Raw genomic sequence first — 27,082 nt, forward strand, 5'->3', positions numbered from 1 at the left:
ATAAGAATTCTTTTCCTCTTTTCGAAGAAGCACTAAATGCCTTCTTTCCTTTTCCTTTTGAAGCGGATCGGATTTGGAGATTTCACTTTGAATTTCTCCATTGCCTTAGAAAGTTCTTGCAGACGCATCTTCATTAACATTTTCAACCCTACCACCATCTTATCACACGGTCTAACACAAAAAGTATGTGGCAGTTCAATATTCAGATGTCTCGAAGATCTTGGTCACCGAGACAGGATAAGGCAATTGTCCTTTGTCTTTTGACACGATTCGTACATATGGAAAAGAATAGTGTGCGGGAGAGAGAACTTCCGTCCGAGTTGATCGCATACATCAACTTTGCTTCGAGAAAAGAGACACGAAGTCTTTGAAGTAGACTTAGGTCTTAGACAATTGATCACAATCTTGTGAAGCACAATGTTGATAGCGTTCATTCGGAATAGATAATTTTCTTATCTACATCCCTATCTTTGACAAGATCCGAGTAGTTCGAGCGGTGAGACTTTGGTGGGAGATAGCGTCCCCGTTCAACTCCAACTATGTCGCCAACATATTCACATCTACCACATAGACTTTGTCTCGAACACTGAATGAAATTCTATTCGCATCCAAAAAGCTAAGATTTGAATAGAAATAAGCGGTCAGATGATCATACCCGTCTGCAGAGTCAGAGCAGAAAGTCTCAAGTTGAAGCAAATTCAACTTCTCTCTTAGGTTCAAGTTGATGGAATCCGGGAAGTCAAAATCGACACTTCTAGGGTTGATTACCCCTCTTTTCAACAGATCGTAATACACTTTTTCTTGATCCTTGGATTTAAACAAATCCATCCGATTTCCTTTCGCCTTTGCCGCCACACCCATTCTAGGTTCAAATTCAAGGAACATTTTGTCATCATCATTCGCGTCAATCGATTTTGTCTGGCATACGAGGATCTCTTGGAATGTTCGCAAGAGCTTCCTCTGCTTTTCCTTTTGGGGCAATTCCCCATTCCTCCATTTTCTTCAGAAAAAGATACTCATTCCCATAATTTTTGTCCTTAAGGAAGTCATCTATGTAGTTCAATGGAGTACTGTGCTTTTCAATGCACAATAAAGTTTATACAAAAAGGAAGGCTTTTGAACTCTTCTTGGGTCGGCATCCTCGATTATCTCTTCTTCCAGTTATGACTTTCACTTTGTGGGGCGGGGAGATGCTGAATGACGTGGAGGAGAGCGAATCGGACTTTGTCGTGACCAGATAAGTCTTCTTCCTCGGTGAGATCGAAATGAGTCGGTCCCTTCTTCATTCTTTGTGGTCCCCATTCGCGATTCTTGATGATTTCCTTGAAGACGACATCTTTCTTTGTCTATTGGAGGATTCCTTCACTTGCTTTCCCAAGAAAAATGACCACTTTCTCGACGATGAACAAAGAGTAGAAACAGTATAGAGAGAAGAGTGCTTTTTAGGGTTTTGAAGATTTGGGAAAAACTGTATATATAACTTAGTTTTTGAAAAGGGAAGTTCAATCGGTGCAATGGAAAGTGAACGATTACTTCTTTTCAAAATCTATAACTGCCAAAATTATTAAACAAAAGATCGTACCTTTTCGACTAAATGACAATTAGTACCTTTTAGAAGAAATACAACTTACGTCTTTATCCACGAATGTCCGAGTCTCGGGACTTAGAGTCTAAGAGATCGAGTCTTTAGAGTTGGTGAGTCTCTAGACTTTAACTTCTTCAAGCTTCAAAATGTTGAGTCTTGAGCGGATAAAGTCAAACTGATTCTTCTCCAAAGGCTTTGTGAATATGTCTGCTAGTTGACTTTTTGAATCAACAAATTGAATCGAGATTTCTCCATTTTGAATATGATCTCTAATAAAGTGATGTCGAATCTCAATATGCTTTGCTCTTGAATGAAGGATTGGATTTTGGTGAGATTTATAGCCCGGGTGTTGTCACATCGATTTCGTGCATGAGTCTTCAATGCCAAAGTCTTGTAGCTGTTGTTTTATCCATAGAATTTGCGAACGGCGGCTTCCAAGAGCTACATACTGCTTCGTTGTTGAAAGAGCTACGGTGCTTTGTTTCCTCGAAAACCAAGACACCGTTCTGTTTCCAAGTAGTTGACAAGTTCCGGAAGTGCTCTTTCTATCGATTCCGCAACCGGCCGGATCTGCATCCGAGTATCCTAGAAGATTAAAGTCTCCCTTCTTTGGATACCAAAGACCGATGCTTGAAGATGAAGCAACGTATTTGATAATTCGTTTCACGGCTTTGAGATGTGATTCTCTAGGATCCGATTGAAACCTAGCACGAGATACAAACACTGAACAAAATATCAGGTCTAGAAGCAGTAAGATAAAGAAGTGAACCGATCATGCTTCTGTACAGCTTTTGATCTATTTTCTTCCCTTCTTCATCCTTGTCTATCTTCTGAGAACATGACATTGGTATGTCGATCTTTTTGCATTTTTCCAATCCAAACCTTTTGACAAGATCATTCGCATATTTTTCTTGATGGATGAAAGTTCCTTCCTTCATTTGTTTCACTTGGAGTCCAAGAAAGAATGTTAATTCTCCCATCATACTCATTTCAAATTCATCTGCATAGACTTAGAAAATTTCTTGCAAAGACTTTCATTAGAAGATCCAAAAATAATGTCATCAACATATATTTGAACAAGTAAAAAGTTTTTGTTTTCCTTTTTGATAAACAAAGTAGTATCTACTTTACCTTTGACAAAACCATTTTGTAATAAAAACTTACTTAATGTCGTACCAAGCTCGAGGTGCTTGCTTTAGACCATACTGTGAGCCTTTTTCCCAAGGCGAGTCGCTTCTTTGGGTCTTCAAATCCGGCGGTTGTTCCACATAAACTTCCTCATGGATAAATCCATTTAGGAAAGCACTTTTGACGTCCATTTGGAATAACCTGAAATTTTTGTAACAAGCAAACGCAAGTAATAGACGAATAGCTTCTAACCTTGCAACGGGTGCGTAAGTCTCGTCATAGTCTATTCCTTCTTCTTGCGTATACCCTTTGGCCACGAGCCTTGCTTTGTTTCGTACGACTTTTCCTTTTTCGTTCATTTTGTTCCTGAATACCCATTTGGTTCCAATAACAGTTTTACCTTTTGGTTTAGATGTCAATTCCCAGACATCATTGATGTTGAACTGTCTAAGCTCTTCTTGCATAGCTTCGATCCAGCTTTCATCAGATAAAGCTTCTTCTATGCTTTTGGTTCAATTTCGAGAGATGAGAGCCACAAAGCACTAGATTCTTCATGCCTTTTTGATCAGTGCGGATTCCTTCATTAAGTTCGCCAATAATAAGATCTTTGGGATGACTGGATTTGTGTTTCCAGTTACCGGGTTGATGATCTCTTTCTTTATTTGATTCTCCATGATCGTCTTGATGATGGACTTCCGAATCGAGATGCTTCTTGAGATGTAGACATTTGAAGATCTAGAGCGGATTCGAGTCTCATCGTACCGAGTGGCTGGATTCATCTTGCACCGAGTCTTGGAATTTGACATTCATTGATTCTTCCCTGGCATCGGCGGCTTTTTTGTTGTAGACTCGTAGGCTTTGCTTGATGTAGAATATCCAAGGAAGATGCCTTCATCGATCTTTCTTCAAACTTACCAACTCGATCATTTGCATTTTTCAAAATAAAGCATTTGCAACCGAACACATGAAAGTATGAAACAATAGGCTTCTTACCTTTGAACAATTCATAGGGGTTTTATCAAGAATAGGTCTTAAAAAGACTCTATTTATAATATAGCAAGCAGTTGAAATTGACTTCAGCCCAAAATCGTGAAGAAATTTTACTTTCAATTAAAAGTGTTCTAGCCATTTCTTGAAGAGATCTATTCTTTCTTTCCACAACTCCATTTTGCTCTGGAGTATACGGAGAGGAGAACATGTGATTAACACCAGATTTATCACGAGAATCTCGTAAAATCTTGATTTTCAAATTCACTTCCATGATCTGTTCTTATACTAGAAATAGCACATCCTTTTTCATTTTGAACCTTTTTAGCAAACTTTTCAAAGTACGAAAAGGTTTCTGATTTGTTTGCTAGAAAATATACCGGGTAAAACGAGTAATCATCTACAATTACTAGACAATATTTCTTACCTCCAATGCTCTGGGTTCTTGTTGGTCCGAAGAGATCCATATGAAGCAACTGTATTACATGATTAGTAGATACATGATTTATTTGTTTAAATGAATTTTTTACCTGCTTTCCCAGAATGCATGGAGTACATAAGTCAGACTTTTGGTATGGCAGTTTAGGTAGACCTCTAACAAGCTGCTTTGAAGAGATTTTGGCTAATTGCTTCTTGTTGATATGGCCAAGCTTTCTATGCCATAGAATTGCTTCATCTTGAATTGAAATTAAGCATTGTTCTTCATTTGGCTTTACATCAAGGAGGTAGATGTTTCCATGCCTTCGACCCATGAAAGACCGAGTCGAATCTTTGCTAATTCGGAGAACAAATGCCTTCTTGAAAGAAGATCTTGTAACCAAAGTATCACACAATTGGCTAATGCTGAGTAGATTGTAGTTGAGTCCTTCCACTAGAGAGACATTGCTTATTGTGAGATTTCCAATTTTCGCAATTCCGAATCCCACAATACTTCCTTTGCTATTTCCTCCGAATGAAACTTTTCCACCATTCACTTTAATAAGCTTTATGAAACACTCGAGTCTCCTGTCATGTGTCTTGAGCATCATTTGTCAAGATACCACTTTACCTTCTTTTTGACAGAGACCTGCATTCAAAAAAGAGTCTCAAGCTTTCTTTGGTACCCAAATTTTCTTGGGTCCTTTCATGTTAGTAGGATAAGCATTATTAGGCCATACTCTCTTCACAGGCTTCCAAACCATAGGACACTCTTTTTCAAAATGATCGATTGTTACACTTAGAACACCTTAAAGCATTTCGACCTACGGGCTTTACAAAAACTCTTTTGAAATGATTTTTATAAGCCTCTTTCGATGGTCTTTTCTTAATTCTTTCTTTTACTTTCGGAAAATCAATCAAAGGGATTGTTTCTTCTGTCATACCTAGACCCGACTTATTAAAGTAAGGTCTTTGGATTGAAAGAACTTTTCAAGTTTTTCGGACCCTATTGAAAATTTCTTTGAAATATTTGATAAATCAGTTTTTAAGAAAGCATTTTCTTTTGAAAGATTGTCTTCACTCTCTTTAAGAGTAGAAACATTCAAGTCTAAATTTTTACCTTTTCTTCTAAAATGATTTCCTTTTGTTTTAAAACTGAGTTTTCCTTTTTAAGTTCGGAAATCCTTTTAAGAGAAGTCTTAAGACTAAAACATAACTCATTAATATATTTAGAGACTTTGACAGGGATTTTATAATTGCTTACCTCAAATTCATCCGAGTCCGATCCAGTCCGAGTCCGTGCGCCATTAGACACGAGGTTGGCATATTCCTCATCACTCTCTTCACACTCGTATCGCTCCGGGTTTCGGCTTTAAGAGCTTTTCGAAATTTCTCGGCTTTTCCTCTTTTCTTTTCAGAAGAGGACGGTTGGGTCGATGTGTCCCTTCTTTTTACATTCGAAGCAAACTACTTCTTTGTTTGGTTCCTCATCATCACAGACTTGGTCCGCTGTCTCGAGAACTTTGTTTCTTTGGGATAAACCTTCGCCTTTTCTATTCAGTTTTCTGAATCTTCTTATCATGAGGGCGAGCTCCTCATCATTCATATCATCTTCAGAATCTGCATCATCGAATCATCATTTGATTTCGAGTGCAATAGATTTCTTACCTCTTGGATCTTCGTCTTCATTAATTCGTTCCACTTCGTAAGATCGAAGAGTTCCAATCGATTCGTCTACGAGATAATGGCATGATTCTTTGCGTCTCTCTTATTGAAGTCTTTATATGATTCCAATCCTTGGAGAGTCCACGTAGAAGCTTGTTCACCTTCATGGGATCAGAAATTTTTTGTCCTTGGTTCTCAAGACCATTGACAATATCCGTAAAACGACTAAACATGTCGGTTATAGATTCTCCTGGTTTCATTTTGAAGGATTCATATTGACCAAGAAGAATGTTAATTCTGGTCTCCTTCACTCGATCTGTTCCTTCATAAGTGATATGTAACCTGTCCTGACTTCTTTTTTGCTGTGACACAAGAAGATATTCTGTTATATTCAGTTGGTGACAAAGCACAATATAAAGAATAAATTGCTTTAGCATCAAGTGCTTGTCTCTTGTTTATTTCTTCTTGATACATTCCGCTGGTTTCAACGGTTTCTTTTCCTCTTTCGGTGTTTGATGCAGCAGCAATAGTGATTCCTTTTTCCACTACGTCCCATTCCGAGAGGATCCTTTGATCGTAGGAAAGCTTTCATCTTGTTCTTCCGGATGTTGTAATCCTTTCCATCGAAGTAGGGAGGTCTGGTATTGCTTTGCCCCTCCATCGGCCCGGGTGCTAGCATACTAGCCATGGATCTTTTACTCGAAGTAAAACACTTCAAACAAAGTAAGAACACAGGCTCGATACCAATTGAGATAGCTAGTACGAGTACCTAGAGGGGGTGAATAGGTATACACAAAAAATTTCTCGATGTTTGCACGATACTTAAACAATTAGAGACTTTGCAAAGTTGAAAATTCAATCGCAAGGCGAGTAAGGGAAAGAGAGAATTGAACACTCGGTTTATAGTGGTTCGGCTTGATTCAAGCCTACGTCCACTCTTCGCAGACGATGCCCGATTGGCTGGATTCCACTATGATCAAAGAGTTGTTACAGTGTTGATCTTCCTTGATTTCTAGGTGTAGATGATCTACCACACTTGCTCAAGGCGTCACCAAGTATAAACACTCTCAGTATACAATTTCGCTCAGTCTCAACTAACAATCAAAGGATCTTCGGACTGGAATTTTTCTATCGATCACACACTTAAAACAACTAGAACGTCTTCCTTTTATACTCCTTCATGCCATCATAGCCGTTGGCACTTACCAAAGGAATTCCTCCAATCTACCCGTTGGACGGAATCAATCAAGAAGATCATCCGAGCTATATAAGGAATCGATGATAGCCCATCAATCTGTTCGCCCATACAATCGGGATCTCGGTTTCCAAGAATAGAATAATCCAAGATTATTTCGTCGACCATCGGATCTTCAATCGTTCTTAGATAAGATATAAAGAATCCGAAATGATTATCCAACCAAAGAATCTATCCAGAGGATAGGATCAAATCCTCAATCATAAACCTCGACTTTGGATTTCCTTCAACACTTTGGATTAGAAAGGCGCGATCGGTGAGAATAACTTTGAGTCTTGAGTCTTGAGTCTTGAGTCTTGAGTCTTGAGATAACGAGTCTTGAGACTATAAAATCTTGAGACTTTAACTATCGATATCCAGACTTAGACCGATAGAAATGTTTTGTCAGCTTCAAAATATTCTGGAAAGATTTCTCCAACAGAAGGATGTTAGTCTGAAATGGAATTGATTTTGGGTTTGTCAGTGTCATGTTGAGACAGTGAATGAAGATCGTTCGGAGGCATTTTTGTTATCTTCTTTTGGTTTCTGACGTAGCTGAACGATATGGGATCTCTTGAACATTTGGATATTATTGGAATGGGAATGCTGGCTCGGTGATGATTTCATTTGAACGGACTCCTTTGCATTGGAAGAGGTTTCTCACGGGGAGAGAGAGTTTGTGATAATTTTGATGGTATTGTTGTTGATGTTAGTCTAATCCTATGACCTTTTGAACTGCCATTCATTTGGCAGTTTTTATCACATCATGAATCGATTCTTGTTGATAACTGGAGGACTAGCATGGTCATGTTTTTCCTTTATTGAAATGATGGACAGCCCACCACTTTCTTTTCTTTTGCTGCTATCTCGTGTGATTAAGGATGTGGCATTGCGATCATTTCCTGAATCATTGTATAATTTGTCATGTGATTCCTTGGCACATGCATTAGAGGTTAAATATGCTAGGATTTGATAACTCTGGAAATTCAATATTTTCTGAAACATTTTGTGTAAAACGTGGTGTGCTGTAGCGCGCTGTTGGAATTTTAGCTTGCAATTCGGTCGTTGGTAACGGAATGCAATGTACTACATTTAGATTTCACCGAAAGCAGTTGATAGCATACTAGCTAGGTGGCTTTTGTTAAGTGAGAAACAGGAGCCAAGGTGAATGCTGATGCTGATTCACCTAAGTTCCTTGTAAGAAGATGAAGAGGAGAATTGACTGGTTTCTCTTTTACACCTAATATCATCTATTATCCATGGCTGGCCTTGTCTGATGAGTTGATTCTCAAATGAAGAATGTTAATGATGGCTAAGATGAAAGCCAGCCTTTCCATCTTTTATAGGGCGTAGATTTTATCCCTTCGGGAGCCCTTGGGAATTTAGTCTTTTGGGGAAGATAGAGTGGATACACTTGCTTTTCATGTTTTCCTCTTTTCTATATATGACTGAGGTCTTGGCTCAAGGGGATGTCCTACTGGCTAGAGCAGTTTTTCCCCATTTTCTTTGTGATGGAAACGTTGCTGGAAAATGTAGAATCCAAACGTCACAAGGCTGAACGATATTATATCAAATGATCTGTTGTATTCATTTGGAGAGTAGTTTACAGATTGTCATATGCATTAATGCAATGCATGACATAGGAGGTTTAGGTTCTGACTTTGTGCTCATCCAAGTAACATGCTTTCTGACCTTTGCTTGATGATTCGATTCTTGAGTGAAGAATGTTAATAGTTAAGATGATAGTCAGCATTTCCATCTTTTATAAGACGTAGATTTTCTCCCTTCTGGAGTGCTTGGAAATTTTGTTTTCAGGGGAAGGTGGAGTGGACACAATTTCTTTTCATTTTTTCCTCTTTTCAGAGATCTCCTACTGATTGGAGCAGTTTTCGCCCACTTTCCTTGTCCTGGAAATTTGCAGGACAATGTAGAATCCAAATGTCATGGGACTGAACAATAAACGTATCAAATGATATGTTGAATTCATTTGGAGAGCAGTTTGCAGATCAACACATGCGCTAATGCATACTCTATGTAACATACAGATGTATAGGTATGAAGTTTTCTGCTCGTTGGACTGACAAGCTTTCTGACCTTTTCCCTAGATCCTAGTTCTCATGCAATGTAGCAAATTGAGAACTTCACGAAATATCTGCTAGAATGGTTGGCTTTTAGACATATCTAAGATAAATGCGGATACTGTAGTTTTGGTTTCAAAGTAGAATTCTAGAATCTCTATGCTTGTGCTCTGCCTTTTTTTTTTCCCCCTGCGCGATGAAAGGAGATTTAATCAAGATGGTAGACCATGGAACAAAAGAGAGGCTGATTCATATAGGCTAGTGTACATGAAATGGAACAAGATTCCCATTGCTGATGATTGCTGTTGGAAGAGGATTACTGAAGTAACATTTGCAATGATTTGAGATAGATCAATGTGTTGTTCTAAAGCAGAAGTCTGCCATGGCAATAGATGTCAGAATTTACTTGTTTCGTGACACACAAATGAAGTGGTTGCTGAGATAGCTAGTATAAACACCTAGAGGGGGGGTGAATAGGCGCACAAACAATTTGTCGAAATACGGAAGCGATTCTTAGCAAACGATAGAAAGAAAATTCTCTCTTGAGTAACAAAATGAAATACGATCAAGGTAGAGAGAGAGAGAGAATTGAACACAGGATTTATAGTGGTTCGGCTTATTCCAAGCCTATGTCCACTCTTCCGCACTGACAGCCCACCGGCTGGATTTCACTATGATCAAAAGAGAAGTTACAGCACAGTTTTGCCTTGATTCCACAGTGTAGATGTTCTACCACACCTCCTCAAGGTTTCTCACAGATATAGACTATCTTTTGTATACAAGTATTTGCTCAAAGGAATTGTCTAAACAAAAAAGGAGCTTCGAGACTTTGGAATTCATCTATCGCGCACACCTCGAACAACTAAGACCGTCTTCCTTATATACTCCTTTATGCCATCATACCCGTTGGCACTTACCAAAGGAATTCCTCCAATCTACCCGTTGGACGGAATCAATTAGGAAGATTGTTCGAGCTATTAAAGGAACGTGTTGATAGCCCATCAATCCTATTCGCCCATACAATCAGGATCTCGGTTTCCATAAGTAAAACCTTCCAATAATATTTAGACAATCATCGAATCTTCAATCATTGAATCAATCTTGATCAATCAAAGGATTCTGTTACGTCTTTTCCAGCCACGAGATCTTCTCCGGATGATAAGGTTAAATCCTCAACGGAACATCCATTCTGGATAACATTTCTTTAACGGATTAGAGACTGTCAATGAGGATAGACTTTGAGTCTTGAGTCTGGTTGTCCGGAAGTCTTCAGACTTTAACCAACAGAGTCTGCTGACCTTCAGACTAGACTGATGGAAACGTTTTGTCAACTTCAAAACACTTTACGAAGATTTCTCCAACAATCTCCCCATTTTTGATGGTGACAAAATCTTCCTGCAGATTTGGATAACTTTGACCTGCAAAACATTTCTCAAACACATATGCATATCTTATAGAAATAAATGGCTAAAAGAATAACACTAGAATGCAACCACGAAAATAGGTTAGTCTAGTATATAATAAAGCCATCCATAAGATATCAATACTCGTTAATAGAAGCAGTCAAGTTCCAAGTCTGGTTCAGTTCTCATCCAGACACAAAACAAAGTCAAAGTCTGTCAAAAACAATTAAACAATAACACAATCCAACAAACAGTTAAAAGTTTAGAGATGATTGAAAGTTTGATCAAATCATGCATCTCTCCCCCTTTTTGTCATCATTAAAAAGAATGAGATGAAGTCAAGATTGCTTGGGAACGCGGACAAGCTGGAAATCTTCCATAGGCGAACGATGCCTTCCCTTTTAAAGTCTTCCTTCACTGAGCAACCTCCTCACTCTTGGCATTGGCCTGATTCGAATAGAGAGGGCTTGCATCTTATCATTCAATGAACATGAAGAAGCTTGACTTTCATTCTTCAAGTTTTGAACTTCGCATCCCAAGGCATAAATTTGACCTCGCATTTCCAAGAGAATATCCATGATTCTGCGAAAATCTGCTCCATTATCGGCCCGAGTACTTGCTTCGGCTCGATCGATGGAGTAAATGCGGAGACGATGGTAGATCGGCATAATCTCGCAGGTTTGGCGATGAGGCTTCATGACCTTCTTGGAAATTGAGATGCATAAACATCCTCGGGGTGCGGGCGAACGCGACTCCTTCACTTGCATCGGGATATGAAGACTTTCCTCCTTTCTCCGATCTCCCCGTTTCCATGCCTATAGGTGGAGAAGAGATTTCCTCGGGTTCTCCTTCTTCTCTTCTTTTACGCTTCGAGGTCTTTCTTCCTCTTCTTCTTGCTCTGCTTCTCTTTCTTCTTCTTCCTTCTCCTCTGCTTCTTTAGTCATTTGTTCCGATTCTTTCTGTGGAACAGGACGACTCAAATTCTTCAAAGCCATTGCAGAGATGGTGATGTCTTCGTCATCATCTTCATCCTCAACGAGGAGAGCTCTTCTTCTCTTGGATGGAGCAACCATGGGCTCCTTCCCTTTTCTCTTAGATGCAGAAGAGATTTGATGAGATTTTGCAGGAGTCTTCTCCTTGAATTTCTCCAATTCCTTGCTCAGTTCTTTCAGACGCATTTTGGTCACCATTTTCAGTCCTACCACCATATGATCGCATAATCGAACACAAAAGATTTGCGGAGGCTGAATATTCAGATGTCTGAATAACTTCGTAACAAGGCTTGGGTAAGGGAGTTGACCTCTGTCCTTCATCACTGCTCTATACATGTGAAACATAACAGTATGAGGGAGAGAAAACTTCTTTCCACAGAGGATGGCATACATCAACTTTGCCTCAGAGCTTGAAACATCAGTTTTGGAAGTTGATTTCGGCCGAAGGCAATTAATCACAATCTTGTGAAGCAAGATGTTGAATGCATTCATCCTTGAGTAGGTGATCTTCTCATCTGTTCTCCTGTCCTTCACCAGTTCAAGTGTGGCTCGAGCAATGGAAACTTTGATTGGTTGATATCTGCCTCTCTCAACTTCTAACACATCTGCCAGCATATTCATATCCACAACATAGTCTTGATCTTTAACGCTGAAGGAGAATCTATTCGCATCCAAAAGCTAAGATTTGAATAGAAATATGCAGTCAATTCAGCATAAGCCTCAGTTGAGTCAGAGCAGTACTTTTCAAGTTGAAGATAACTGAACTTTTCCCTCAAGTTCATTTTCACAGCATCCAGAAAATCAAAGTCCACCCTACGCTTCAGCAATTTCGAGTACAGATCCTTTTGTTCCTTTGATCTGAACAAATCTCCCATTTTTCCTTGAATTTCAGCCGCAATACCCATTTTCGGTTGAAATAGACGAACAGATTGTCATCGTCATTCCCATCTACAGATTCGGCCCTGATCACGAGGATCACTTGGGATATTCGCAAGGGTTTCCTCAGCCACCCATTTACGAGCAATTCCCAAACTTTCCATTTTCCGCAGAAAAATATATTCGTTCCCATATCCTTTGTCTTTAAGGAAGTCATCAACATAGTTTAAAGGAGTACGAGTTCCTTTTAAGGCACGATATAGCTTGTAAATAAAAGCGGGCTTTTGAACTCTTACGGGGTCTGCATCCTCGATGATTTCTTCCTGTTGCTGATGAACAACGCCTTGAGGACTAGATGGTGGAGAGTGACGCTGCTGAGAATGTTGTGGGCTCGCTTGCTGTTCTGGATTCTCTTCCTCCTCAGTAAGATCGAAGTGCGTAGGCCCCTCACTCATTTGCCGTGGACCCCTGCTTGCGATTCTCGAAGACTTTCTCGAAGATGACATCTTTCTCAGTTTTTGGATGATTTCCTTGCTTGATTTTCCCAGGAAAGATGACAACTTTTTGAAGATTAATCAAAGAAGACAAATGGAAATGGAGGATCGATGCTTTCTAAGGTTTTCAAGAGTGAAGTGAAGAGGAATCGACAGTGCACGATCGGTTAAAAGGAGAAATAAACGAACCGTCACAAAGGAAATAAAAAAAAAAAATGCCTTTTCAAAATAACTGTCTTCTTCCGCAAAAATAACCATTTCAAAAAATAACTTCCTTTTTGAAAATGAAACGATGCAATATTTACGTCGATTAAATATAGCAACAATTAAAACACGGTCGACGATCGTACCTTTTCAAGATAAGATTGAGAGAGAAAGACTTACGAGTCGATGGTCGAGCCAAGACTGTAGATAAAGTCTCGTAAGCTCCGAGTCCGAAAGTCTTTAGACTTTGATATCCTCATACCTCAAAATGTTGAGTCCGGAGCGTATAGATTCAAATTGATTTTTCTCCAAATGCTTTGTGAATATATCCGCCAGTTGATTCTTTGAGTCAACAAACTGAATTGAAATCTCTCCATTTTGAACATGATCTCTAATAAAGTGATGTCGAATCTCTATATGCTTTGCTCTTGAATGAAGAATTGGATTTTTGGTGAGGTTGATAGCGCTGGTGTTGTCGCAATTAATCTCCGTGCATGAGTCTTCAATTTCAAAGTCTCTTAGCTGTTGTTTTATCCATAGAATTTGTGAACAGTAACTTCCAAGAGCTACATACTCGCTTCGTTGTTGAAAGAGACACAAAGTGCTTTGTTTTCTTGAAAACCAAGACACTTTGTCCCTGCTTCCAAGCAGCGGCAAGTTTCGAAGTGCTCTTTCTATCAACTCGCAACCGGCCGGATCTGCGTCTCGAATATCCCGAGGAAGATTAAAGTCTCCCTTCTTAGGATACCAAAGACCGATGCTTGATGATGAAGCAACGTATTTAATGATGCGTTTCGCAGCACTGAGATGAGATTCTCTAGGATCTGATTGAAACCTAGCATAGATGCAAACACTCAACAAAATATCAGGTCTAGAGACAGTAAGATAAAGAAGTGATCCAATAATGCTCCTGTACAGCTTTTGATCAACTTTCTTCCCTTCTTCATCTTTGTCTATCTTTAAAGAACTTGACATTGGTACGTCGGTCTTTTTGCACTTTTCCAGTCCAAACCTTTTGACAAGATCATTAACATATTTTTCTTGGTAAATAAAAGTTCCTTCCTTCAATTGCTTTACTTGAAGACCAAGAAAGAATGTTAACTCTCCCATCATACTCATTTCAAACTCATCCCGCATAGACTTTGAAAATTTCTTGCACTGAGACTTTCATTAGAGGATCCAAAAATAATATCATCCACATATATTTGAACAAGTAAGAAACTTTTGTTTTCCTTCTTGGTAAATAAAGTCATATCTACTTTACCTTTGACAAAACCATTTTGTATTAGGAACTTACTTAATCTGTCGTACCAAGCCCGAGGTGCTTGCTTTAAACCATACAAAGCCTTTTCGGTCCGAAGACCGAGTCGCTTCGTGGGTCTTCAAACCCTGGTGGTTGTTCCACATAAACTTCCTCATGGATAAATCCATTTAGGAAGGCACTTTGGACGTCCATTTGGAATAACCTGAAATTCTTATAACAAGCAAACGCAAGTAATAGACAAATAGCTTCTAACCTTGCCCTTTGGAGCGTAAGTCTCATCATAGTCTATTCCTTCTTCTTGCGTATATCCCTTGGCCACGAGTCTTGCTTTATTTCGTACGACTTTTCCTTTCTCGTTCATCTTGTTTCTGAACACCCATTTAGCTCCAATAACAGCTTTACCTTTTGGTTTGGATGTCAATTCCCAGACATCATTAATGCTGAACTGTCTGAGCTCTTCTTGCATAGCTTCAATCCAGCTTTCATCGATAAAGCTTCTTCTATGCTCTTTGGTTCAATTTCGAAATGAGTGCCACAAAGACTAGACTCTTCTCGCCTTTTGGATCTGGTGCGAATTCCTTCATTAATTTCGCCAATTATAAGATCTTTGGGATAGTTTGGACTTATGCTTCCAGTTACTTGTTGATTTGTCGGGTTGATGATCTCTTTCTTTATTTGGATCTTCACTAACAACCTGATGCTGGTTTTCAGTCCGAGATGCTTCTTGAGATGTAGACTTTGGAGGGTGCGGAGCGTGTTCGGGACTCTTCTTGATGAGTCTGACTTGATTCATCTTGCGTTGAGTCTTGAAATTTGACATTCATTGACTCCTCCACAGACTGGCTCTTCTTGTTATAGACTCTGTAGGCTTTGCTTGATGTAGAATATCCAAGGAAGATACCTTCATCTGATCTTTCTTCAAACTTACCAACTCGATCTGCTTTCCCAGAATACATGGAGTGCATGAATCAGTCTTTTGGTATGGCAATTTGGGTAGACCTCGAACAAGCTGCTTTGATGAGATTTTGGCTAATTGCTTCATGTTGACATGACCAAGCTTTTGTGCCATAAGCTTGCTTCGTCTTGAATTGAGATAAGGCATTGCGATTCATTTGGTTTCATATCCGAAGATAGATATTTCCATGTCTTCGACCCATGAAAGCGAGTAGAGTCTTTACCGATTCGAACATGTTCCTTCTTGAAAGAAGATCTTGAAACCAAAGTATCACACAATTGACTAATGCTGAGAAGATTGTAATTGAGTCCTTCCACTAAGGAAACATTACTTATTGTGAGAGTTCCAATTTTCACGGTTCCAAATCCCACAATACTTCCTTTGCTGTTTCCTCCAAATGAAACTTTTCCACCATTTACTTGAGCAAGCTTTATAAAGCAATTTGAGTCTCTGTCATGTGTCTTGAGCATCCGCTGTCAAGATACCACTTTACCTGTTTCTTGACGGAGACCTGCAATTAAAATAAAGTCTCAAGCTTTCTTTGGTACCCAAATTTTCTTGGGTCCTTTGGTGTTAGTAACATAAGCAGTATTAGCCCATATTTTCTGAACAGGTTTCCAAACCTTAGGACACTCTTTTTCAAAGTGATCCTGACTGTTGCATTTTGAACATCTGAGAGCATTTCTACCTACAGATTTTACAAAAACTTTCTTGAAATGATTTTTGTAAGCCTCTCTCGAGGGTCTTTTCTTAATCCTTTCTTTTACTTTAGGAAAATCAATCAAGGGAATTGTTTCTCTTGCTGTCATACCTAGACCGGACTTATTGAAGTAAGGTCTTTGAGTGAAAGAATTTTTTTAAGTTTCTCGAGACCCTATTGAAAATTTCTTTGAAATATTTGATAAGTCTGTTTTTAAAAGAGTATTTTCTTTTAAAAGATTATCTTCATTTTCTTTAAGAGTGGAAACAGATTAAGTCTAGACTTTTAACTTTTTCTACTAAAACATTTTCCTTTTGTTTTAGAGCTGAGTTTTCCTTTTTCAGTTCGGAAATTCTTTTGAGAGAAGTCTTAAGACTAAAACACAGTTCATCAATGTATTTAGAAACTTTGACAGGAATTTTGAAATTACTTGCCTCAAATTCACTTGTCGAGTCCGATCCAGTCGATCCAGTCCGAGTCCGATTGTGCCATCAGACATAGATTGGCATATTCATTATTACTTTCTTCACACTCAGTATCACTCCAGGTTTCGGCTTTGAGAGCTTTTCGAAATTTTTCAGCTTTTCCTCTCTTCTTCTTCAGAAGAGGACAGTTGGGTCTGATGTGTCCTTTTTTCTTACATTTAAAGCAGACTACATCTTTGTTTGGTTCCTCATCATCAACGAGACTTGGTCTGCTGTCTTTGAAAGCTTTGTTTCTTTGAGTTGAACCTTCTTCCTTTTCTATTCAGTTTTGAATCTTCTTATCATGAGAGCAAGCTCCTCATCGTCCATATCATCTTGAACCTGTATTATCAGAATCATCATTTGATTTTAATGCAATGGATTTCTTACCTTTTGGATCTTCATCTTCATTGATCCGTTCCACTTCATAAGACTGAAGAGTTCCAATCAACTCGTCGACAGATAGTGGCATAATTCTTTGCGTCTCTCTTATCGAAGTCTTTATAGGATTCCAATCCTTGGAGAGTCCACGCAGTAGCTTGTTTACCTTCATGGGATCAGAAATTTTTTGTCCTTGATTCTCAAGACCATTAACAATATCTGTAAAATGGCTAAACATGTCAGTTATAGATTCTCCTGGTTTCATTTTGAAGGCTTCATATTGACCGAGAAGAATATTAATCCTGGTTTCCTTCACTCGATCTGTTCCTTCATAGGTGATATGCAATCTGTCCCAGACTTCTTTTGCTGTAACATAAGAAGATATTCTATTATATTTAGTTGGTGACAAAGCACAATATAAACAGTAAATTGCTTTTGCATCGAGTGCTTGTCTCTTGTTTATTTCTTCTTGAGTCATTCCGCTGGTCTCGACAGTTTCTTTCCCTCTTTCGTAGACTCGATGCAGCTGTAGGAGTAATTCTTTTTCTACAACGTCCCATTCCGGAGGATCCTTTGATCGTAGGAAAGCTTTCATCTTGTTTTTCCAGATGTTGTAATCCTTTCCATCAAAGTAGGGTGGTCTGGTATTGCTTTGCCCTTCCATCAGCCCGGTGCTAGCATACTAGCCATGGATCTTTAACTCTGAAGTAAAACACTTCAAACAAAGTGAGTACACAAGCTCTGATACCAATTGAGATAGCTAGTTTAAACACCTAAAGGGGGGGTGAATAGGCGCACAAACAATTTGTCGAAATACGGAAGCGATTCTTAGCAAACGATAGAAAGAAAATTCTCTCTTGAGTAACAAAATGAAATACAATCGAGGTAGAGAGAGAGAGAGAGAGAATTGAACACAGGATTTATAGTGGTTCGGCTTATTCCAAGCCTACGTCCACTCTTCCGCACTGACAGCCCACCGGCTGGATTTCACTATGATCAAAAGAGAAGTTACAGCACAGCTTTGCCTTGATTCCACAAAGTGTAGATGTTCTACCACACCTCCTCAAGGTTTCTCACAGATATAGACTATCTTTTGTATACAAGTATTTGCTCAAAGGAATTGTCTAAACAAAAAAAGGAGCTTCAGACTTTGGAATTCATCTATCGCGCACACCTCGAACAACTAAGACCGTCTTCCTTATATACTCCTTTATGCCATCATACCCGTTGGCACTTACCAAAGGAATTCCTCCAATCTACCCGTTGGACGGAATCAATTAGGAAGATTGTTCGAGCTATTAAAGGAACGTGTTGATAGCCCATCAATCCTGTTCGCCCATACAATCAGGATCTCGGTTTCCATAAGTAGAACCTTCCAATAATATTTAAACAATCATCGAATCTTCAATCATTGAATCAATCTTGATCAATCAAAGGATTCTGTTACGTCTTTTCCAGCCACGAGATCTTCTCCAGATGATAAGGTTAAATCCTCAACGGAACATCCAGTTCTGGATAACCTTTCTTCAACGGATTAGAGACTGTCAATGAGGATAGACTTTGAGTCTTGAGTCTGGCTGTCCGGAAGTCTTCAGACTTTAACCAACGAGTCTGGACCGAGACTAGGCGATGAAAACGTTTTGTCAACTTCAAAACACTTCACGAAGATTTCTCCAACAGTTGCTTCATTAACTGTTTGTGTAGGCAAAATTCCTTGGATGTGAGCTATGATTCCGTTTAGTGGGGCTTCAACTATAATTCTAGGCTTAAAAAAGAAACATTCTTCCTCTCATTCTCTCCATGCCTCCCTCCAACTTAACCCACCCAAATGATTCATTCACATGGCAGAAGCATATGCTCATACCGCATGAAATAGGAAATGTTGGATAGAATCATGAAGACAATTTGATTTGTGTTGACTCTTGCATAACATGTGGAATAGATGAAAAAGTTGGTCAATTGACCTGGATAAATACCTTCTTCATGAAGGTTCTTACTTAATGACATATGTCCTCAGCAGATGTACATTAAGAATCATCTAGTCAACTTGAAGGTATTTGTTTTGTTGGAAAAGCTTTCCAATAGGAAAAGTCTCATAAGTCAGCACAGTTGAATGTCTGAGGCTTGAGTTATTAGCAATTTTCGAAGAAAGCTTCAAACAGAATTGTGGGAGGAGGTAGTAAATCCTTGATGCACAAGTTTTGCTCTTGCAATCTTTCACCATATTCTGTTGTCTTACTTCGTTTTAGAGCAATTGGATTGTGTGATTTTGTTGGCTTTCACCAGAGATCGGTTCGTTCATGGTCGTGTTAGGTATGGTTTGTTCCAGACTTCAAGGAATCAAGTGATCATGACACACGGTTCCTTATCACCCATGGCGGGATGCCCTGGTGTTCCTCAATCCTTCACTTATGTTATTATATGGGAATCTTTTAGATCTACTTGTTTTGATGATTCCCTCGATTGGAGCACTGCTGATTGGAGCCGTTCCACATTAATTGGATGGTCTTATTGCTGATGTCAAATGGTCTTGAGCCTTGTAGATGAAATCAATGTTGCAGAGTCTCATTGCTTGATTGGCCGAGTAAAATTCTTAGGAGGTTATGGGATGTTGATAAGTTTGCTTATCTCTTCAGGTGTTTCTCATCGCTAGCCTAGGTAGCTGGTAGTCTCAGCAGAGTCAAACTAAAGTGGATGAACTAGCTATTAAAAACCGGGGTTTCATCAGTTTGATATGGGAAACCTTCAGCATGTCTTATATAAAGAAGTCAGAAAGACATTGAGCTAGCAGTCCTTTAGCAGATGGATGTGGAACAAATGCCTGTCGAAAAAGTTGAAGGAGATGCTAATGCTACCGGGTTGCTAGAGAGAGGGTACTTGTAGTACGAGTAATGTCTCAACTCATTTTTTAGCACTATCGGTTCCAGGTTAATTCCCATCAACTTTCAATTAATATCAAAGTTGCTCTGTTGCAGATGTCCTCGTTACTAGTGAAGGTGCAGCATTACAGCCCCCTGTTGCAGCAAGATCTTCAATTGCCATCACTGTCATAATGATGTGAAGGTGATCCCTTCTGCCCTTCATAGACTTAAGAATGCTTGGTAACTTCCTTTGTCATGACATGAAGAAGGCATTAGATATATATCTAGGAGATACTTTAAGCTTAGTCCATAGATTGCAATTAAAGTTTTACTTGCCATACATTAGAGAATGATCATCAACCAAATGGAGGCAGTGCTTCGGGTGCCTGTAGATTCTGGGCACTAGCGTCATGAGTTATCTTCATATGAGATTGCACTATGACCTGATGATAACTTTGAAATGTGTGCGCTTATATTGCAATATGTGCAGGTTTCCATTTTTATGTGACAAATATGTGCAGAAGGTTGCCAATGATATTTTCTAGAAGTTAATTCACTAGTTAATTGCATCAGACTTCTTTCGTATCATAAATGAAAGTCACCATGTGGATTGAGTTCTGATAAGTACTCTATAGTTCGGTGAATATGATGATGAATGTGATTCTTCAATCTTCTGCAAACAGACGTGCTTTCCATAACCTGACATACTATTCTCCTATGCCCTGGATAGTATCAATGTAAACAAAAAGCATAAAAATGCTTAACAATGGGCATTCATGTTGAAAGGAAATTTCTTATTTGCATTATACAGATTGTCATAAGTGTTAGGGGTCATATCCTGCAGCAGGAGACTATGATTACATGGACTTCACGTCTTACTTTTTTTTTCTTTTTTCTTTCTGCAGACATTCAAGCGGTATCATTAAATTATGTCTTGAGTCTGAGTCATTTATGGAATCCAACCAGATTGAATAAATATCCAAGTTTGACAGCACAATAAAATTGAAGAGTTGGACTGACCTTTGCCGAAGGTTGGACGAATGAGAGGAAAGAAGTCCCCTACCACTGCAAGACAAAAGGGGTTCCTCGTTGTGAGAATGGCCGCCAGTGGCTTCTTTCTTTGAGAAGCGTGGAGTGGGCTCCTTCAACAAAGTGTAGCCGCACTGTGATTTCCTGGGGAACGCCGCACAAAGAACAAAAGGAAGAATCGGAGAGTGGGGCGCTTGTTGCTTGGCCGTGAACGGGATTTGTGTTGTGAGTATTTTTGCAAACACTTTAAATTCGAGTCTAATTTAGGTGTGAGAAACATTCGAGCATGTGAACGACTGCAAACTTGGATTTTCTAATTATTAGTGAATTATATGCTGCCGACTCTCTCCGTGGATGTAGGTACCGATACTCGGTACTGAACCACGTAAATCTTTGGCGTCCTTTATTGTTTCTCATTTATTTCTCTAATAATATCGCGTTAATTTCCTGATAGCTTATGCGATAATATGTTACAACCAATATCATTGCAATGGACGTGGCATTTGCTAGTGTGGCCACCGTTGGAAGTAGGACTCAACAGTCTCAAAGCAATTATCCATGCAAATAATGGGAGTGTTAGTATTTGTGAGAAGATAAGAAATGCTCATAAACACTTGGCACAAGGTGATTGGTCAAAGCAATTAAGCATGCGATTAATAAGAGTTCTTTGCTGCCTTAGTGCACAACATTCGCTTTTGAGTGGGTTCATTAGTTGGGGTGTGTAGAGATGCTCATGGGCTCTTGTGGCCGGCTTTGCCAAGAAAATTCATGCTCCAACGGCCCTCGTGCCTGAAATCCTAGCAGTGAGAGAAGCCTTGGCGCTCCCTTTGAAGATAGGGTGGAACTAATCTGTGGAGGAAAAGTGGTGATCTGGTGAGGATGGAAAGTGATAGCTTATCTACAACCCTCCTTATCTCGGGCCAAACCGAAAGCCCATGGGTAGTCCAGTCTGTTGTTGAGAATTGTCAGCATCTTATGGCCCAAATGCAACGAGTGTCTCCAGCCTTTTGACTCGGGGAAGCTAATCAACCTGCGAACTAGGTTTCGAAGGCCCATCAACACAGCTCATTGAACTTGAATTGGCTCTCCGTCCCTATTCTCTTTAGTTATGTTTAGTCATCTATATTTCTAATTAGGCTAGGATTAAATATGATAGGTTAGGAAATCGTGGGATTTTATCATTTCTTATCCACCATTTGGTGATTGTAAGTATAAAATTGGATATATTCACATCATATTATATATATTGGTTAATATAAACGACGTCTCAATATAAACGAACCTAAAAGTTTATAAATGAAGATGGTAAAAATCTCTTGTGACTATGTACTTTATTTTGATTTATTTTTTTATTTTATTTTTCCTCTCTTTTTTAATTAATTTCTTTTTTATATCTTTTTTTTCCATCATTCTCTAATAAAATTTTATTAAACAGTAAACTATACCAATATACCTAAAATACCTAAAATATGTACAAAATAAGTTTGGCTTCTCATATTTCCTCACCCAACATACATAAATACACACTAATCTCCCTATGAATATATTAGAAAATCGGCATTGCATAATAAATTTGTGAAAAAATTACAAAAATTGCTCCAAAGTTCGGGAAAATACATGTTTGACATAAACTTTTGACTGTTACACATTACTTCTTGAACTTTTATTTGGTTATAGCTGTTAACATTTGACTATATTCTCCATTCACATGTGCAATGTAGATGACGTTAAAGGGGCAAACTTGTTTCTTCATCTCATTTTTTTCTCGAAAGAGTGCCTTTTACCGTTGATTTCTATAAGAAAAATAAAAACAGTACAGAAAATGAAAAAAAATTAACTAAATTATCAGTACCACAAAATTTGACTATCAATAATAATATAGATAATAAAAGTTGGTCGAGAATTCATGGATATATTAATAGAACTAGTAGGTATTTGAACAAAACGAAACGCAATTAAGTAGAAAAGAAAAATGCCACAAAGAACAAAAAATCAAATAACAAAAATTTGATGCTCATTTTGTGTTGTTAAATGGTTAATTAATGTAAGAAAATTGAGCAATAAAAATATTTTTTTAACAAAATCACCTTAGATTTTGATTCGTCTTCGTCTTTTATGACTTAAGGACATCATTTTCATTGATAAGTTCTTTCTAGATTTTTTGTAGATCAATCATTTTACATTAATTAAACCTTTATACATACATAACGCATAATCAAATTTTATCATTTGAAATTTTTGTTATTGAGGCCTTGTCCCCTTTTTATTTAATTTGCGTTTCTTAACCTGAGCTATTATAAATTATTTTTTACTTTTGTAAATCAACCCATTCATCCCTTTGTTAGGTTGCATTGTTGACCTCAATAATTGGTATTAAGGCTTTGTTTGTTTCTCGATAAATGTGGTGTTTTTGAAAATTATTTTCTAGCAAGCCATTTTCCAGGAAAATAATCATCTTATCCCGTATTCGGCTGAAATTTGAAAATAAACTAGAACAACGCCGTTTGGTAAGAAAATATTTTCCTGCATGCGCTCATTCTCAATAATTTTTTCCATTATTTCATTTTTTTAAATCTATTTTTTAATGTTTAATTTTTTTCTTTTCCTTTCCTTTTTTTCTTTTTCTTTTTGCTTTTTTCTTTCTTTCTTTCTCTTCTTCTTCATCAACCTGCCAAGGTCAAAGTAGAAGAGAAAGAAAGAGAGAAAAGCAAAAATAAAATAGAAATTAAAAATCAATGTAAAAAGAGAAAAGAAAAAGTAAACATAAAATGGAATGAAAATGTGTTTGGTGAAAGAACGTGAGGTGGAAGAAGTCATGGAAAATATTTTCTACTTTTTGAAAATGTAAATATTTTCCTCACTTTTGAATATGTTTTTTCTTTTCCAATAGTAGAAAACGTTTTTCTTGACTAATTCATTTTTCATGAAATGAACATCGGAAAATTTGAAAAATATTTTTCTAGAAGTTATTTTCCATGAAATGGACAAAGCCTAAATATTGTGTTGCTTGTACTTTGAAGTGTTGTTTACTTCTGATTATAAAGATCCTATTCTTTGTCGACCAACCTTAGTCCAATTTTTTATGAGGGTCAATCTACCCCCAGACCTCCATACTTTGACAGAACCAATTATGGTCATTGGAAATAGGATGAGCGTATATATCCAATCAATAGAGTTGGCAACGTGGACGTTGACACCCAAATTTTTGCTAGCAAATTGAATCTGCATTTTGTAAAGATAAGTAAAGTTAACAATTTTTTTTTTTTAAAAGGAGAGGACTAATAAGACCTCAGCCCAGATCCACAACTCGAGCTCCCCGCCGGACAATATCGGACTTGAGCCCAGATCTCTTTAGATTTGTCCAATAGCCCATCGAATAAGGCTCAGCAACAGAAAGGAGCTGAAAAATGGAGCCCATCCGAGGTCCAACGCCCATGCCGAGAGAAGGCCCGGCCTCTTTCCTTCCTTACTTTAATCTCTCTCTCTCTCTCTCTCTTCTCCCCTCTTCCCCCGAATGAAGGCACGTGCGCGCGTAAGAGGGGGAACTGAAAACAGAGAAACGTTCTCTCGGTCCTGCTTTCCCTCTGGTTCCACGGCCGCTCCATTTCCGATCAGGCGATCACCACTTCTGGCTCATAATTAACGTCGCTGTTCCTCCTCATCGGCCGCCACTCGGTTCCCTCCTGTTGTTACAATTCCTGCACTGTCCAATCGTGTTTCCGACCGTGCTCTGTTCTGACCGTGAAGATGCTATTGTTACTGATTTGTTAGCGAGCGGTACTTTCCGTACAAGCAACGTCTCGACTCATTCTTGAGCAATAGTAGTTCAAGCTTTGTCCTTCTCAACTTTCAGTTAATATCAAAGACGCTGCTGCTGCTGCTGCGGCAGATGTCCTCATTACCGTTGAATGTGCCGCACTAGAGCCCCCTGTTGCAACGAGATTTTTTATCGCCTTCACTGTCATGATGATGCAAAGGTGACCCCTTGTGCCCCTAGACTAAAGTGTGCTTGAGAACTTCCTTTTGTTATGACATGAAGAACGCACTAGATATCTACGAGATACTTTCGTGCAAGCTCAGTTGATAGATTGCAATTAAGTTTTTACTTGCCATCTATTAGAGGATGATCGTTAACCCAAATATAGTCACCGCTTCAGCTGCCTCTAAATTTTGGGTGCTAGTGACATGAGTTATCTTAAGAAGAGATTGCGTTCTGACCTGTTGCTAACTTTGTAGTGTGTGCTCTAATATTTTGGTATGTGCAGTCCGCCGTAACTGCATGACGGATATGTGCAGAAGTCACCATGTCATTTGAGTTCGGATGAGTAGTCCACAGTTTGGTGAATATGTCAAATATTCTATTCTTCAATCCTCAGCCTATGGACATGCTTTCCATAAGAAGACATACCGTTCTCTTATGACCAGAATAACATATCAATATAAACAAAAGCAGGGCATTGGCTCGCCTTGCCATCAAGTTCAGCGGATGGATGCCATCGAATTTCTAGCATGTTTATAGACCGACTGATTACTTGATGTTCCCACTTACCTACATGCTTTGTTTCAGGTTGTAAGTTCAATCTGTGATAGTGCTCAAGAGGTAATTTTAAACATTCTATCCTTCATTACCTACTTTGATTGCACTAAAAAGCTTTTTGAAGGAGGGCAAAAAATGTGAAGTTGTTTAAAAAGACTGGCCAAAAATAAACTACAGTGCAGATGTTGATTCTCAACCTTTGGTTTCCATGTTCACAGGTGGTGTTTGCATGGGGAAGTACTTTTGTTGGACTTGTAAGTTTTTGGATGATGATGTGCGTCAAATCTTTCTCATCTCGCTGCGCAATTTCTTTCATGTGTCTTGGGACAGTGACATTAGTCGAGTCTCTCTCTATGTCGGAAGTAGTCTCTGTCCGCCCTATCCCCCTAGCAATTATTTCAAAACCCTGAGCATAAAGATGCAGCATGACGTGCAAACACGTGAAAGAAAAAAGTTCGTTAATTGCATTTTTCGTATTCTCAAAAGTGTTGGGCGTTGGTTCCTGCAGTTGAAGACGATATGATCACATGGACCTAGCATCTTACTTTATTTTATTTTTTTACAGACATCCAAGAAGCAGAATCGCTGCGATGGATGTGGCATTTGCACGTATGGCCGCCATTGGCAGTGATACGCAATAGTGTCAAAGCGATTACAAAAACGTCATGCTTCAAAAGTACCCAAAATTGTTTCACAAATAATAGCTAGATGATTAGATATAGTATGAATCTACGACCTGAACTAATAGTTTGAGAATGTTAGATAAAATTCCTAGATGCATCCCATCTTCCGTCAATCATCACCCTTGGAGAAGATTATTGGTTTCCTTTTAGGTATTTATATTTCAATTTATACAGAGTTCCCTGCTTCTGGATGTTGCTTTCATCATTTCTTTGTCGTTGATGATGTTGCACGTTCGATACATGTCCAATTGTATTTTCTTTCTCAGAATTGTGGGGCAAGAGAATGAGGTAAGCTTCAGTTATCCGGTGCTAAGGCTAGCATAAATAGTGATGGAAAGAACTGAAGTTACTCTCCTTCACTTATTGTCATGTTGTACAGGCTGCTGCTATTCAATCTTGCTGAAAAACAGCCATTGCATGGAAGGAGTGACGCGTCCTCCTTTTTGCTTTGAGGTAAAGCTCTGTGATTGAACGGTTATTGTGCGTGCATTGCAGACTGTATAGACTGAAGGCGGCGGAAATGGCAATGTGCAGTTTCTATTTGATTTGAGAAATAACGTGACAGTCTTGCCTTGCTAACACAAATTCGTAAGAGAACATTCGCCGGTGAGAGTTGTTTGTTGAAAGATGTTTGCTGTTCCACAGGTTTGGATCCATTGCGGGAAAACATCACCAGTTCCATGCGGCTAGGACTAAGAAATTGTGATTTTTATGAATGTCCTTACTCAAAGCTGTGCTGCGAAGAAAGGAAATCAAGAATGGACGTGGTCCTTGATTTTTGGCCATTTCAAAGAGAGCTTTGTGGAATTTCACTGCGAAAGCTGTTATTCTGTAGGACGAGGTTTCTCAAGAAAGAGAGGTTTCCGACATGAGGCGATAGAAGACCCCCCAAGCCTTTCGACATCAAGTTGAGGGACATGACTCTTTTGGGATGCCGTCCACCACATATCACGCCTTGCCACTCACAGTGATGAAAAGAGTCATTCCATGAGCTCAAAGCTCCAAGCAAATCCTCATCCACACTGTCTGAAGTAGATTAAAGAGAGCCAATCCATCTGGTTGGTTTGCATCGTTGGACTCATCCATAATGGGAGCTGGGCATAGAAAAATAGGAACATAATTGCCATATACTTTTCCATTGTGAG

The 27,082-nt window shown here is 38.8% G+C and overlaps 2 long non-coding RNA genes across 2 annotated transcripts; both read left to right on the plus strand.

The window, feature by feature from the left end:
- Positions 1-18,852: 18,852 nt before the first annotated feature.
- LOC120291059 lies at positions 18,853-20,846 on the plus strand. The gene is made up of 3 exons (XR_005548860.1): positions 18,853-19,715; positions 19,803-19,890; positions 20,594-20,846. It is a non-coding gene; the product is annotated as an uncharacterized LOC120291059 (long non-coding RNA).
- A 3,781-nt stretch (positions 20,847-24,627) lies between these two features.
- Positions 24,628-25,540, plus strand: LOC120291259. Its single transcript, XR_005549208.1, has 3 exons — positions 24,628-24,694; positions 25,285-25,317; positions 25,473-25,540. It is a non-coding gene; the product is annotated as an uncharacterized LOC120291259 (long non-coding RNA).
- The last annotated feature ends 1,542 nt before the right edge of the window (positions 25,541-27,082 follow it).

Source organism: Eucalyptus grandis, chromosome 3, assembly GCF_016545825.1.
Source record: "Eucalyptus grandis isolate ANBG69807.140 chromosome 3, ASM1654582v1, whole genome shotgun sequence".
NCBI classification, from domain to species: domain Eukaryota; kingdom Viridiplantae; phylum Streptophyta; class Magnoliopsida; order Myrtales; family Myrtaceae; genus Eucalyptus; species Eucalyptus grandis.